Here is a 13459-nt window from a genome sequence, read left to right as displayed (position 1 = left end):
ACTCCTCCCACTTTTTTTAAGTAATCCTGTCAGTCTCTCAGTGAGGGCCTGGATGAAAGTTAGAGTCCAGAGATTCAGGAAGAGTCTTTCTGCTAAACAATCCCGACTCATGTTAACAGCTCCACAAGCAATCAGCGTTGACAAACTTTGCTTCACTGCCTGCTTTCTTCTCTCAAGTCCATGGTGGAGGTGATGCTACTATCCTTCACACTTGAAGGGCCATGTTCCTGTTCCACGGAGTAGATTCCGGTAAGATCGTTTCATATTACTTCTTCAGAATGTATTGTAATTCATTTGTTTCCTGTGGGGTCCTATCTTGCGGGCCTTATGAGGTATATAATACGGGTCTCAGTGAGACTCCTTTCGTGTCTTGGAATCGAGGGGTAATGTCTCCTGAGGGCGATTATTGAACAGGGTTTTTTTTTAATCATGTTTGTTATGTGATTCAATCTGCTTATGTGTAGTGTTAACTGGGCTCATGGCTTAGAACATAAGGGCCTTTTGAAGTAACGCAACCTTATGGTTGGACATGCTTTTTTGGACTGTACGGTTCACCTTGTGACCGGGCGTGAATACGTTCTGGTTCCCCATTTCTGCATGCCTGACCATGTGGCGACGGATAAATTCTGGTCCGCAGGGGTCTGGTTCATAGGAGGTGGTGAGCGCCCCAGCCATTGTGGGTGTCAGGTGCTGTTTAGTTTTTGTTTTTATAGTCCATATTGGCATATTTTCTATCCAGTTATGGAGGATTCTGATGCTGAGACTGTTCTTATTTCAGTCTATCAGTGAGTTGTATTCTCTCTGGGTTGTTACGTTCCATTTGTAGTCTTTCTGGCTCTGTGTTAAGACGATGTTGGATCTTTTGCTAGATTCCTTTGGGTCTACGGCCTTGTCGTCTGTTTCTATGGAGTCGGTTTGGCACCCGCGCTCTGTTGGGATGGCTGTGGCCATTCTTCCGCTCTTTTTTTGAGCTGGTTGTCAGGGTGCCAGGAATCAGACTGAGACAAGAAGTGCAAAAATAATCACACCTTTATTAATAGCAAAAAATAATAAAAAGTCAATAAGTCAAATAACAAGCCAGGAATCAAAACCAGAACTGGTAGTCAGACGAGCCGAGTCAGGAGCCAAAATGAATAGTCAGACGAGCCGGAATCAGGAACAAGGAGAACAGCAGAGTCAGGAACAAGCCAGGGATCAGGAACCAGGAGGGACGTCAGACAGCCAGGTAATACACAGGAGCTCTCACAAACAGGCCTGAGACAACGCAAGGGCAAAGCATACTGAACAGAGGCCCTTTAAATAATAAGTGATGACATCACAATTTTGAGACTGCATCCTGTCTCACACGGATGATGTACACCAGTCTGGCCACAAAAGGAAGTGCAGGAAACGAGCAGCATCACACAGTATGCACCATAATCTGCAAGAGAGGTGAGTAAAATGGCTGCCAGCAGCACATGGCAAACAGATCAGGAAAAAACCCTGACATTGGTGTTGGGGTTCTTCTGACCCTCTGTTTCAGACCTGCCGACACTTGGGTTGGCCCGGCTGGGAGTAGGTTCTGAGATGCGTAGTCATCTTCAGGATCTAGGTTGGCATAGTGGCTAGCTCCCTGAGTTTACAAGCAGGAGGTCTAGGGTTCCAATCCACCTTTGGGGTCTGGTGGTAAGTAACCTCTCAGTCTTGGGGTGCAGTCGGCCTCGTTGAGGGTATGTGCTCCCCCCTTTTGGAGACCTATGTGTAGGTCTGGCAGCTTATATTGCCTAGAGTGTGCCCTCTGTCTGGGAGGGTTTTTGCAATCTGTTCTCTTGCTGGCTGCTTTTTACTTCTTAGCAGGTATTCAGTGCCATCCTGATGATGGTGGTGTGTTCTTGACTTGGGTTTTTAGTCTCGGTCCGTTACATGTTTTTTGTGTTTGAATAATTCAGTAGTCTCATTTCTGATGATGTGAGGACTCCGTCTTCAGTTTTCATTTGGTGCTTTTGCACAATGTTTGAGAAAAAGTTTCTCTGTTCCGATGTCCGGTCCTAAACCTCTGGTTTCTGCTTGGTCTGGGCATAGCCTCCCCTTGTTTGTCAGGACCCTGTTGGGTCATTGTGAGCTGGACTCGCTATTGGGGGTTTTCCTTTTAAGGATTTTGTGGTAACCTTTAGGTTTTCCTTTAGTTCTTCATTGCCCTACCCCTTTGGGAGTTTAGACTGGTGTTCCCTTCGTTAGTGAGGGTTGAATGGTTTGGGACCAACTGTAGGGTGACGGTGTCTCCTGGAGGACTGTAGGCTCTGTTGAGTCCGGGTTTTGCAATCTCTAGCTAGGCTTCTGGACTATCTGCAGGTCAGTGTCCTTGGGGCTTTTTCCTTTTCAAAGTTTTCTCTTCTTCGGATGAAGCGGGGTTTTTATTGGGTAGTTGTCTCAGGCTTGGTGCCTTTAGAAAGGTCCGCCTATTGTACCCTCCCATCTTGGCATTCAGTGTCCTCTATAGATTGTGCATTGTTTTACCAAAAGTAATGAATGCAGCTGTGGACTCTTTCCATTTAAGAAGAAAAACTTAAATTATGCTCACCTAATAATTTTCTTGGTAACAAAAAAAAATTGAAGCATTGGGTCTGAGTACTAGTAAATTTATCCTTTTCATCCTTGATGTTGAAAGTTTCTACACGTCCATAACTCATGTTATTGGTGTGGGGGCTGTCAAAGCTGTCTTAAGTAGCAGCAGTGATTTTTATACTGCTCAGATTTATTTCTTTATTCAACTATTGGAATTTGTTCTTTATCATAATTACTTTTTGTTTCAGGATGAATATTTTTTGCAGGTACAGGGTACAGCTATGGGTTCCATCATCGCCCCAAATTGCGCCAATTTGCTAATGAATATGTTTGAAGAAAAATTTGTATTTCCTAACTTTGACTTCATTCGATGTGGCACGTGCTGGTGGCTCTACATCGATGATGTCTTTGGAATTTGGCTGGGCGACGTTGGAACCCTGATTGCTTTTGTAAATGATTTGAACAGTTCCACCATCCACTTAAAATTTAAACTCACTTATAGTGAGGAGGATTTGGTGTTTCTTGACACCAAGATTATTAAAGTTGATAAGTCGATTTATTTAGGAAACCCACTGACTGAAATAGCATTCTTCACTTTGACAGTGCTCCCCCCTTAGCCCTTTTAAAAGCTTTACCCAGAATCCAATTACTTAGGGTCCATAGAATAGTTAGGGACCGCTTCATTGAAAGAGGCTATCCACAGACTCTGATTGAAAAGGAAATGAATGTGGTTTCTAACATTCCGAGAGAGAGCCTTTTGGGTCCTAAGAAAGGCCCGATTAAGAACTCTAAGGGTCAGTGGATGGTCTTTGTCTCTAAATATAACTCCCAACGCCATTTGATACAAAATATCCTTAAGAAACACTGGGGTATTTTGGCTAAATGTAACCCTGATATAACTGAATTCATAGATGCACCTATGCCGGCCTTTAAAAGAGCTGTCAATATTCACCAAAAATTAATCAGGGCCGATATATGCTCTATTACCACTCTGTACAAACAAAGGTATTTAACTAGTAAAAACAATGGATGTTTTCCATGCCTTGGATGTTCCTGTTGTGGGTCATCTTTCTCTCATCCTAAGTCTGCTAAAATATATTCGATAAAGGGATTCTATACTTGTAACACCCAATATGTTGTTTATCTGGTGGGCATGGCTATATGGGTTAGACCACTAGATCTATCAGAGATAGAATCATTGAAGATAAGAGCACTGCAAGAACCAATAATAAACTTGTGTCTGTATCTTGCCATTTTTCCAAAATGGGTCATGCTGTTAATCAGCTGCTGTTCCAAATCATTGAATTTGTCCCTAGACCTAGAAGGGGAGGGGATACCCGATGGCATGAACAGGGATTGGGATCTTTCTGTATTTTTATGAACATACATAAAACTTTATTAACTTTTTCTTGAAATATACATTGCTACATTTTATGAGAATTTAAATTGTATCTAATATTTTATATAGTCTTTTGAAAATATGCTGCTTATCTAAATTTAAATGTGCTGCTTTTTTGAGTAAGATTTCTTAGTATCCTATTGAAACATTATGTTAGAAGTTTGATTGTACAAGAGTTCATATTGTAAATACCCTTGAATGCCCCCTTGTGGTGGTTGGGTATATAAGGATATTTTGTATCAGTTTCTTTATTGCATGATTAAGGGAAGTTATTTCCAAAATGTTGCAATCTTTTGTGCTTAATAAACCATTGATTACCACTATTTTGCTGCCTTCCTTCACTGGATTCTTATAAACCACAAGAAGGGTCAGGCAGGCAGGGTTTGGCAACGATAAAGCAATCCAAAGGTAAGCATCTAGAATGGTCAGGCAGGCAGGGTTTGGCAACGGTAAAGCAGTCCAAAGGTGAAGCACTAGAATGGTCAGGCAGGGTTTGGCAACAGAGGGGCAATCCAGAACAATAGGAGTTAATCAAGCAGAGTGGTCAGACAAGCAGAGTTCAGCAACAGTATATCAATCCAGCAATTTAGGGGTTAAAGGCAAAGTGGTCAGACAAGCAGGGCTCAGCAGCAGTATATCAATCCAGCAATTTATGGGTTAACAGGCAGAGTAGTCAGACAGGCATGGTTCATCAACAATAAGGCAATCTGAGCAATAACGGTCTATCACACCCAGGAGCACACAGCGTAATATCTATACTTTGGCAGTGATGCATTGTTCTGAGCAACTTACACAGGCGCAGGATTCGCACCACAGGAATCCGTACATCATTGCTGCACGCATCTGACCCGACACAGCCCCTGACAACAAGCAGAGAGGGAGAGGCTGTGCCCCTAGCAACAGCTAGAGTGGCACGGCATGACAGGTAGTTTATCAGTTATGAAAATTACCTTGAAGATATCAAATTAGATCCTATGAGTTAATCTACTGGATAGCCAAAAAGCTATTTTCAACTAGAAAGAATTTATTTTAGGACACGCCCAGAAATAGTGTATAATATCAGCTCTAGGGAAGCTGCATTTAGTGTAATTCACACTCTCGGGGTCCCATTTTGAGAGTATTAACGGAGTCAAATAAGCTTTATGAAGAATTTTAAGATGTGACTCTCTCCAGGTGATTGACGGTGAAGTAGATACAGCCTTAGAGATACTTAAGCTAATCATAATTATTATCTATGTTTGAAAAAGGTATGTCGCGCCACTTTTCTACTAAGGTTTGAATGGTTTCTTCTTTTTTTAGCAGGGTCTTATACCAGTATGAGATGTGGTGATTGCCTTGTTTATTTAAATGTTCACGCATGAGTATAGAGGGAAGTCTATCTGAAGGAGGCTTAGTAAATAATGTCTGGTTTGAAGGAAGGAGAAGAAATCATGATTCTCTAAATGATATTCAACTTTCTGATCTTGATAAGATTTAATTGACCTTAAGTCGGTATTAATCATTTGACGTGGAAAGAGTAAGCCTTTATTCTCACAAGAGATGCATTCCGAGAAGTTGGGATTGGCTCTAAAAGTTAAGAACCTAGAAATATTATTGTTTATCTTCAATTCTCTCAGAAGCTTGTGCCATGTCGCGATTACATTACTTATAAGAATCATATTTCTAGTTAGTTCCGGGCGCGATTTACTATCTGAGTTTAAAAGTTTGTTTAATGAGAAAGAACGGACTAAGTTAGATTCTAATTCCCTTGATGAAAAATATTGGGTATCCATTAGCCATTCTGCTGCAAATCTAACTAGAGAGGCCCAATTGTAATACTTAATGATGGGGAGTGCAAAACTTCCAAACTTTTTTAACTGGTAAAGTTTTTTTACAGCTAATCTTGGGGTTTTTTGCCCCATAGAAAAATCTTCAGCACAGGGTTTATATTTTAAAGATCTCTCCTCAAAACAAAAATAGGAAGATGTTGTAGCTTATATAGTAATTTAGGTAAAGCTATCATTTTAAATATACTGATCTAACTCGAGAGTGAAAGCAAAAGCTTATTCTAGCTCTGTAAGAGAGAAGTAATCTTCTTAATAGTTTTAGGAATATTTAACTTATACTATTCTCTTGGAGATTTACTAATGTTAATGCCCAAGTAGGAGAGAGATTGCTCTGTTTCCTAGAATAATGGTGCATTGAAAGAATAATTATTTCTAAGTATCCAGAGAATTTGAGATTTTTGTATATTTATTTTGTAACCAGAAAAAGAGCTGAACAAGTTGATTATTTGCAAAAGTTCAGGGATATTCTTTTTCGTGTTACTTAGATAAATTAGGAGATCATCAACATATAATGAAAACTTTGGATTCCGATCAGCTACATGGATACCTTCCAGCTTCTGTCTGAGTAGCATAGCAAGGGGTTCAATCATAATGTTGAATAAGAGAGGGGACAGCGGACAGCCCTGCCTTGTTCCTCTGTAAAGGTTAATAACATCTCTGGATATAAAACCATTAACTAGGATAGATGAAGTGGGATTATTATATATGTTTTGAATATAGTTGAGAAAGTTACCTTGTAGTCCAAACTTAGTTAAAGAAGTAACCAGATGGCACCAATTAACCCAACCAAATGCTTTTTCAGCATATAAGGTGAGAATAGCAGCGTCTGATTGTGGAATAAATTTGTTGTATTTACCTTTAGCCCAAAAATAATCTAGAACTAGGATAGGCTGCGAATATTTGCGGATGAATTACGATCAACCATAAAACCAGTAGTAGTAAGAGCTCTTTTAACCCTTTGGCTGCTAAGCCATTTCCCACCTGTGTGCTAAGATAGTTTTGAGCTTTTGTTGCAGTTCGCGTTTAAACACTTTTTTAGAAGTAAAGTTTGTGTGAATAAGCTATACAAACTATATATTGTTTTTTTTTAGCATACCTAGCAGATTTCAAATATACCATTATTATATGTGTATGCCTCAACAGGTTTTAAAAATAAAAATAAAGCATAAAATATTAAAAAAGTAGATTTTTGTACTCCACAATCAATACAAATTAGTTTGTAATTTTATTTTTCTAAACTCTATCACCAAAACCTGTGTTGCTAAATATTTGCAGTAGGTAACCGGTCTAAAATAAGCATAAAATTAAGAACATTTCACTGTGTTTTTCTACTGTTTTATTGCCGACGTGTCAATTTGATAGACCTTAATAAAAAGCATCTTTAAATTTAATGTATTGTTGCCAGCAATTAAACAGCTTTAGCCGCTTTGGAAATTAAGATATGACAACAAAACTACACCCCCAGCTGCATCAAATGAGGTCTTATTTGTATCTGTATCACATATCTGAAGTGTGCAACAAATAAGCGAATATCACACTTGTAAAAAAAAAAAAATTAAACAAAGTGACATGTTCATTTATATCTTACACACTCCAAATTTGAGCTAGCAATACATGCAGCCCCTCATTTGATGCACCAAGGGGTGTACTTTCCAAAACTATACTTTGTATATTGTATCTTAAATTCCCAGGTGACTACAGCTGTCTAATTATAGACATCACCCCAAATGTTTAAAGACTATTTTTAAATAAGATTTTCAAGGTTGCCATATCTGCAGTTAAACAGCTCTAGCTACCTGGGAAGTTAAATTAGGGTACATAAAGTACACATTTGTAGAAAGTACAACCCCTGAAGCATCAAATGAGAGGCTATATGTACTTCTAGCACAAAAGTGGAGTGCGCAAATATTCATGGAATATGGTGCTTTGTTTAGAAAATATTTTTTTCTAAGCAAAGTGTCATGTTCATTTATGTCTTACGCACTCCAAATTTGTGCTAGCAATACATGCAGCCCCTCATTTGATGTGCCAAGTGGTGTACTTTCCAAAACTGTGTACCTTGTATACTGTATCCCTAATTCCCAGGTGGCTACAGCTTTTAAACTGCAGACATGGTTACTTTAAAACACTTTAAACGTATAGGGGTTATATATGAAATTAAACAGTTTTATCTACCTCATTAATCAACCTAATTCTTTTTCTTTTTTTTTAATACTGTCAGGGTGCCAGGAATAAGACTGAGATGAGAAGTGCAAAAATAATCACACCTTTATTAATAGCAAAAAATAATAAAAAGTCCACAAGTCAAATAACAAGCCAGGAGTCAAAACCAGAGCTGGTAGTCAGATGAGCCGAGTCAGGAGCCAAAGCTAATAGTCAGACGAGCCGGAATCAGGAACAAGGAAAACAGCAGAGTCAGGAACAAGCCAGGGATCAGGAACCAGGAAGGATGTCAGGCAGCCAGGTAATACACAGGAACTCTCACAAACAGGTCTGTGACAACGTAAAGGCAAAGCATACTGAACAGAGGCCCTTTAAATAATAAGTGATGACATCACAATTCTGAGACTGCATCCTGTCTCACATGGATGATGCACACCAGTCTGGCCATAAAAGGAAGTGCAGGAATTGAGCAGCATCCCCCAGAATGCACCATAGTCAGGAAGAGAGGTGAGTAAAATGGCTGCCAGCAGCACATGGCAAACAACAGGGAAAAACCCTGACAAATACTTTTTATTGAGGTTGAATATGAAATATAATAGGCAGATTGCAATACAAAAATCATAGACATATGAAAAGAAAAAGAAAAAAAAGGAGAGATGTCATTCATAATGCCATTGTAAATGGCCATAACCGTTTCCTCACGGCTATGCAATATTCCAGGAATAGTCCTCAATTTTTTTTTCTGTATTTTCTTTGATGTTGAACAGTAACATAAGAAGAGTAAAGATGTGATGATGCACATCAAGGGAAGAATCACAATGGGGAATGAATAACTGCAAATTATATGATTGTTTCAGGCTGGGCGGTATATGTGTCAAACTGCACAGCACTTTTAGCAATACATATGAAAACACCATTGTGCAACAAAGGGTAACATAACAATAAAGAAAATTTACAACAGAAATGTAGTATGGTCTCTTGCTTACAAGAAATATATCATCTTACAATTGCCAGCGGTTTTTGGACTGGTAGTGTCTTTTGGTAAGTTCTTAAAGTTAGATTTCTACAGTTAGTGCAATATGTAGCAAAGTAGACCTTAAAAACAATAAAACAGTCAACAGAGCAGTGAATAATAGATGTGCCCAGGCGCCTAACCAAACGGAGGCAGGTACTATACAAACAAGTCAATATGTGATTAAAATTCAATTTAATACATAATAAAACAAAAATAGATGGGTAAAAGCTATTGAATTCATGGATCCATGATACCTTGACAATAGGTTATTAAAATAGTACAATGATAAAATAAAATTCAAGACAATAATTGGTATAAAAACAATGAATATAAAAACAAAAAGTAAGTGCAAATACAAGCGAATATTGCTAATGGATGATCCTGGAGGGAAAAATAAGTCCTGTGTGTCCTTAAATAAAATAAAGTGGGCTGTGAATCCTGGTGGTGTCCGAAGATCCGGAAAAAATATACACAAGAAAAGCACTACAGTTGTGAACCGTGAGTATAAAAATTAGTGTGAAAAAAACAAAAAATAAAATTTTCAAAATTAAAAATATATATATATATCCAAAAATCCGTGTTAGAAAAAATGAAGTCTAAGAGTGTCTGATGCAAAAATGGAGGGTGGATTGAATAACGGCTGAGTGACCGCTAAAAAGGTGATTAAATTAGTTAATTCAAAGCCTAGTGATTCACAAAGTGGAAATTCAGGTAGAAAGTACTTGAAGTGCTTAACAAACTTGATAGAAGTAAATAATCACAAGAATAGAAGGAGTAGGTCTGAGGGACAAATGGCGATATCCTCCTGGAAAAAAAGAAGCGAATATAGTGTAGCTTGTACAACCAAAAGAATATATATGAAATAAGGCTTACCAGTGTCTACGTGTTTCGGCCTGTGATAGGCCTTTATCAAGATTGGTTTGTGAGTGTTGGACGATGCGTTATATAGAGCTCTTGACCCCATGTCTAGAAATTGATTACTTCCGGTTTTTCTTATTTACCGGTTTTGTATATGATCAGAATCAATGATCATAAACTTTATCTATTTACTTATTGAGTGGTGATTTCCTCATAAAACATTAGATAGCAATACAATTCGTGGGGCAAGACTAACTATATTTAGTAACCATAGCTCCGTGAGGATCGTGACGTCACTTCCGGTTAGAGTATAGTCAATCGGATCGTATTTACGATCATGTTTAGCTATATGCTCTATATATTATATATTTGGACCATCCACTTTGGCTGATGGTATTGTTTAGTTAATTTGAGAGAGAAGAAGGTTAGTATTAAACATATTTTTGTTTTCTCCGTAAACGGACCTCTCTGATTGGTCGTGACGTCACAATAGGTATGAGCCTGTTGAGTGGGCAGAAAAGCGTTATGTATAGTCACATTTTCATGAGTACCAAGCCAATTGGCCCAATTGGAGGTGTTGTCACTGTTCTGTGTGTCTATTGGTAGTGCTATAGCAGTGTACCTCGTAGAGAATTTTAGCTGTCAAAATAAATTAACTGAGTCCTTTAGCTAAAAGGCAAATCGTACCCTAAGCTGTCTTAAGTAATCTGTTCGATTGGATCAAATGTAGAGATAGTGAATCATGTGGAGAGAGGGATATTTGCTAAATTTATATTACTTTTAAGGTGAAAGTTATATTAATTTTAAGGTGAAAGTTATATCGATTTTTAGGATTATTAACTACGTATAGTCCTTAACAATATATCTGGTAGCAAGTTCCTTTTCACAATATAGTGAAAGGGTTACGCCATATCTGAGCCAATCATATGTATTCTTCATCAATCTAAAGTACACATAGCATAACACTTCGTTAGACACCCAACGTTAAATACTAATTCTAAGTAATTCTAACACCAGCTGATCTTCGCTATGTGGTAAATTGATTCTATTACAATTCACCATCTTGTTCTCTTCACAAATTTCAGCTGATAGATCTGTTATGATTTACACCAACTCACTAGAGCAACAACCAATCGATCGGATATCCCTCTCTCCACATGATTCACTATCTCTACATTTGATCAAATCGAACAGATTACTTAAGACAGCTTAGGGTACGATTTGCCTTTTAGCTAAGGGACTCAGTTAATTTATTTTGACAGCTAAAATTCTCTACGAGGTACACTGCTATAGGACTACCAATAGACACACAGAACAGTGACAATACCTCCAATTGGGCCAATTGGCTTGGCACTCATGAAAATGTGACTATACATAACGCTTTTCTGCCCACTCAACAGGCGCATACCTATTGTGACGTCACGACCAATCAGAGAGGTTCGATTACGGAGAAAACAAAAATATGTTTAATACTAACCTTCTTCTCTCTCAAATTAACTAAACAATACCATCAGCCAAAGTGGATGGTCCAAATATATAATATATAGAGCATATAGCTAAACATGATCGTAAATATGATCAGATTGACTATACTCTCACCGGAAGTGACGTCACGATCCTCACAGAGCTATGGTTACTAAATATAGTTAGTCTTGCCCCACGAATTGTATTGCTATCTAATGTTTTATGAGGAAATCACCACTCAATAAGTAAATAGATAAAGTTTATGATCATTGATTCTGATCATATACAAAACTGGAAATAAGAAAAACCGGAAGTAATCAATTTCTAGACATGGGGTCAAGAGCTCTATATAAGGCACCGTCCAACACTCACAAACCAGTCTTGATAAAGGCCTATCACGGGCCGAAACGCGTAGACACTGGTAAGCCTTATTTCATATATATTCTTTTGGTTGTACAAGCTACACTATATTCGCTTCTTTTTTTCCAGGAGGATATCGCCATTTGTCCCTCAGACCTACTCCTTCTATTCTTGTGATTATTTACTTCTATCAAGTTTGTTAAGCACTTCAAGTACTTTCTACCTGAATTTCCACTTTGTGAATCACTAGGCTTTGAATTAACTAATTTAATCACCTTTTTAGCGGTCACTCAGCCGTTATTCAATCCACCCTCCATTTTTGCATCAGACACTCCATTTTTTCTTAGACTTCATTTTTTCTCACATGGATTTTTGCATACATATATTTTTTTAATTTTGAAAATTTTATTTTTTGTTTTTTTCACACTAATTTTTATACTCACGGTTCAGAACTGTAGTGCTTTTCTTGTGTATATTATTTCCGGATCTTCAGACACCACCAGGATTCACAGCCCACTTTATTTTATTTAAGGACACACAGGACTTATTTTTCCCTCCAGGATCATCCATTATCAATATTCGCTTGTATTTGCACTTACTTTTTGTTTTTATATTCATTGTTTTTATACCAATTATTGTCTTGAATTTTATTTTATCATTGTACTATTTTAATAACCTATTGTCAAGGTATCATGGATCCATGAATTCAATAGCTTTTACCCATCTATTTTTGTTTTATTATGTATTAAATTGAATTTTAATCACATATTGACTTGTTTGTATAGTATCTGCCTCCGTTTGGTTAGGCGCCTGGGCACATCTATTATTCACTTCTGTCCTCTTGGTGATTGCTAGGTATCACCCCACCTAGGCTAGAAAAAAGGACTCTATTTTTGCCCATACAAAGCACTGGACTTATTTCAGTTAAATAAAGATCTGTATAGATTTTTTAGGAGTATAAAGTTACGTTTATTTTTTGATGGCAATGGTAACAGTAATAAGATTAGCAAGTCTAAAAATATTGAAACAATTGATATTGGTATTCGAGAGAATGGTAATAGATTGTATGATACTGACAAGTTTAACTTAAAGAAATTGGGCTTGTATAAAAAAAAGTACGTTTACTCCCGCTATACAAAATAGCAGCTTGGATACTTTTAGTAAATTGGTAATGGCAGATATAAATACTATGCATTCTAAAATGTTGCATAATAAAATGAATAACAAATCAGCAAAACTATTTAACCTGTCAAAGGATGAATTTAAGGCCATTGAAACTTTAAAAAAACTTAATATAGTGATAAAGAGAGCGGACAAGGGCGGCGCTACAGTAGTCCTTGAAAAAGATTACTATATACAGGAAATTAATAATCAATTGAATGATTCCACCACATACCAAGTATTAGATAGTAATCCCATTTTTAAGATCCAAAAGGAGATAATGAGAATACTCAATAGAGCTATGAGTAGGGGTATAATTGATAAAAAAAATGTGTGATTTTCTATATAATGAACATCCTAAGACACCGGTGTTCTATACTGTGCCCAAAGTGCATAAAAAGTTAAAGGAACCACCAGGGCGCCCCATTGTGTGTAATGTAGAATCTGTATTTACAAATATAGCAAAATTCCTAGATAGGATACTACAACCATATGTAGAGAAAATGACATCTTACATTAAGGACACTGGGGATTTCATAAATAAATTGTCATCATTGCAATTTGAGAACACTAAATATAGACTATATAGTCTTGATGTCAAAAGTTTATATACCTCTTTAAAGCATGAGAGTGGAATAGGGGTCATCTATCATGTTCTGTCGAATGACA

This window comes from Bombina bombina, chromosome 5 (genome assembly GCF_027579735.1).
Source record: "Bombina bombina isolate aBomBom1 chromosome 5, aBomBom1.pri, whole genome shotgun sequence".
NCBI lineage: Eukaryota > Metazoa > Chordata > Amphibia > Anura > Bombinatoridae > Bombina > Bombina bombina.
The sequence above is the reverse complement of the archived record's forward strand: the minus strand, read 5'-3'. Positions refer to the sequence as shown.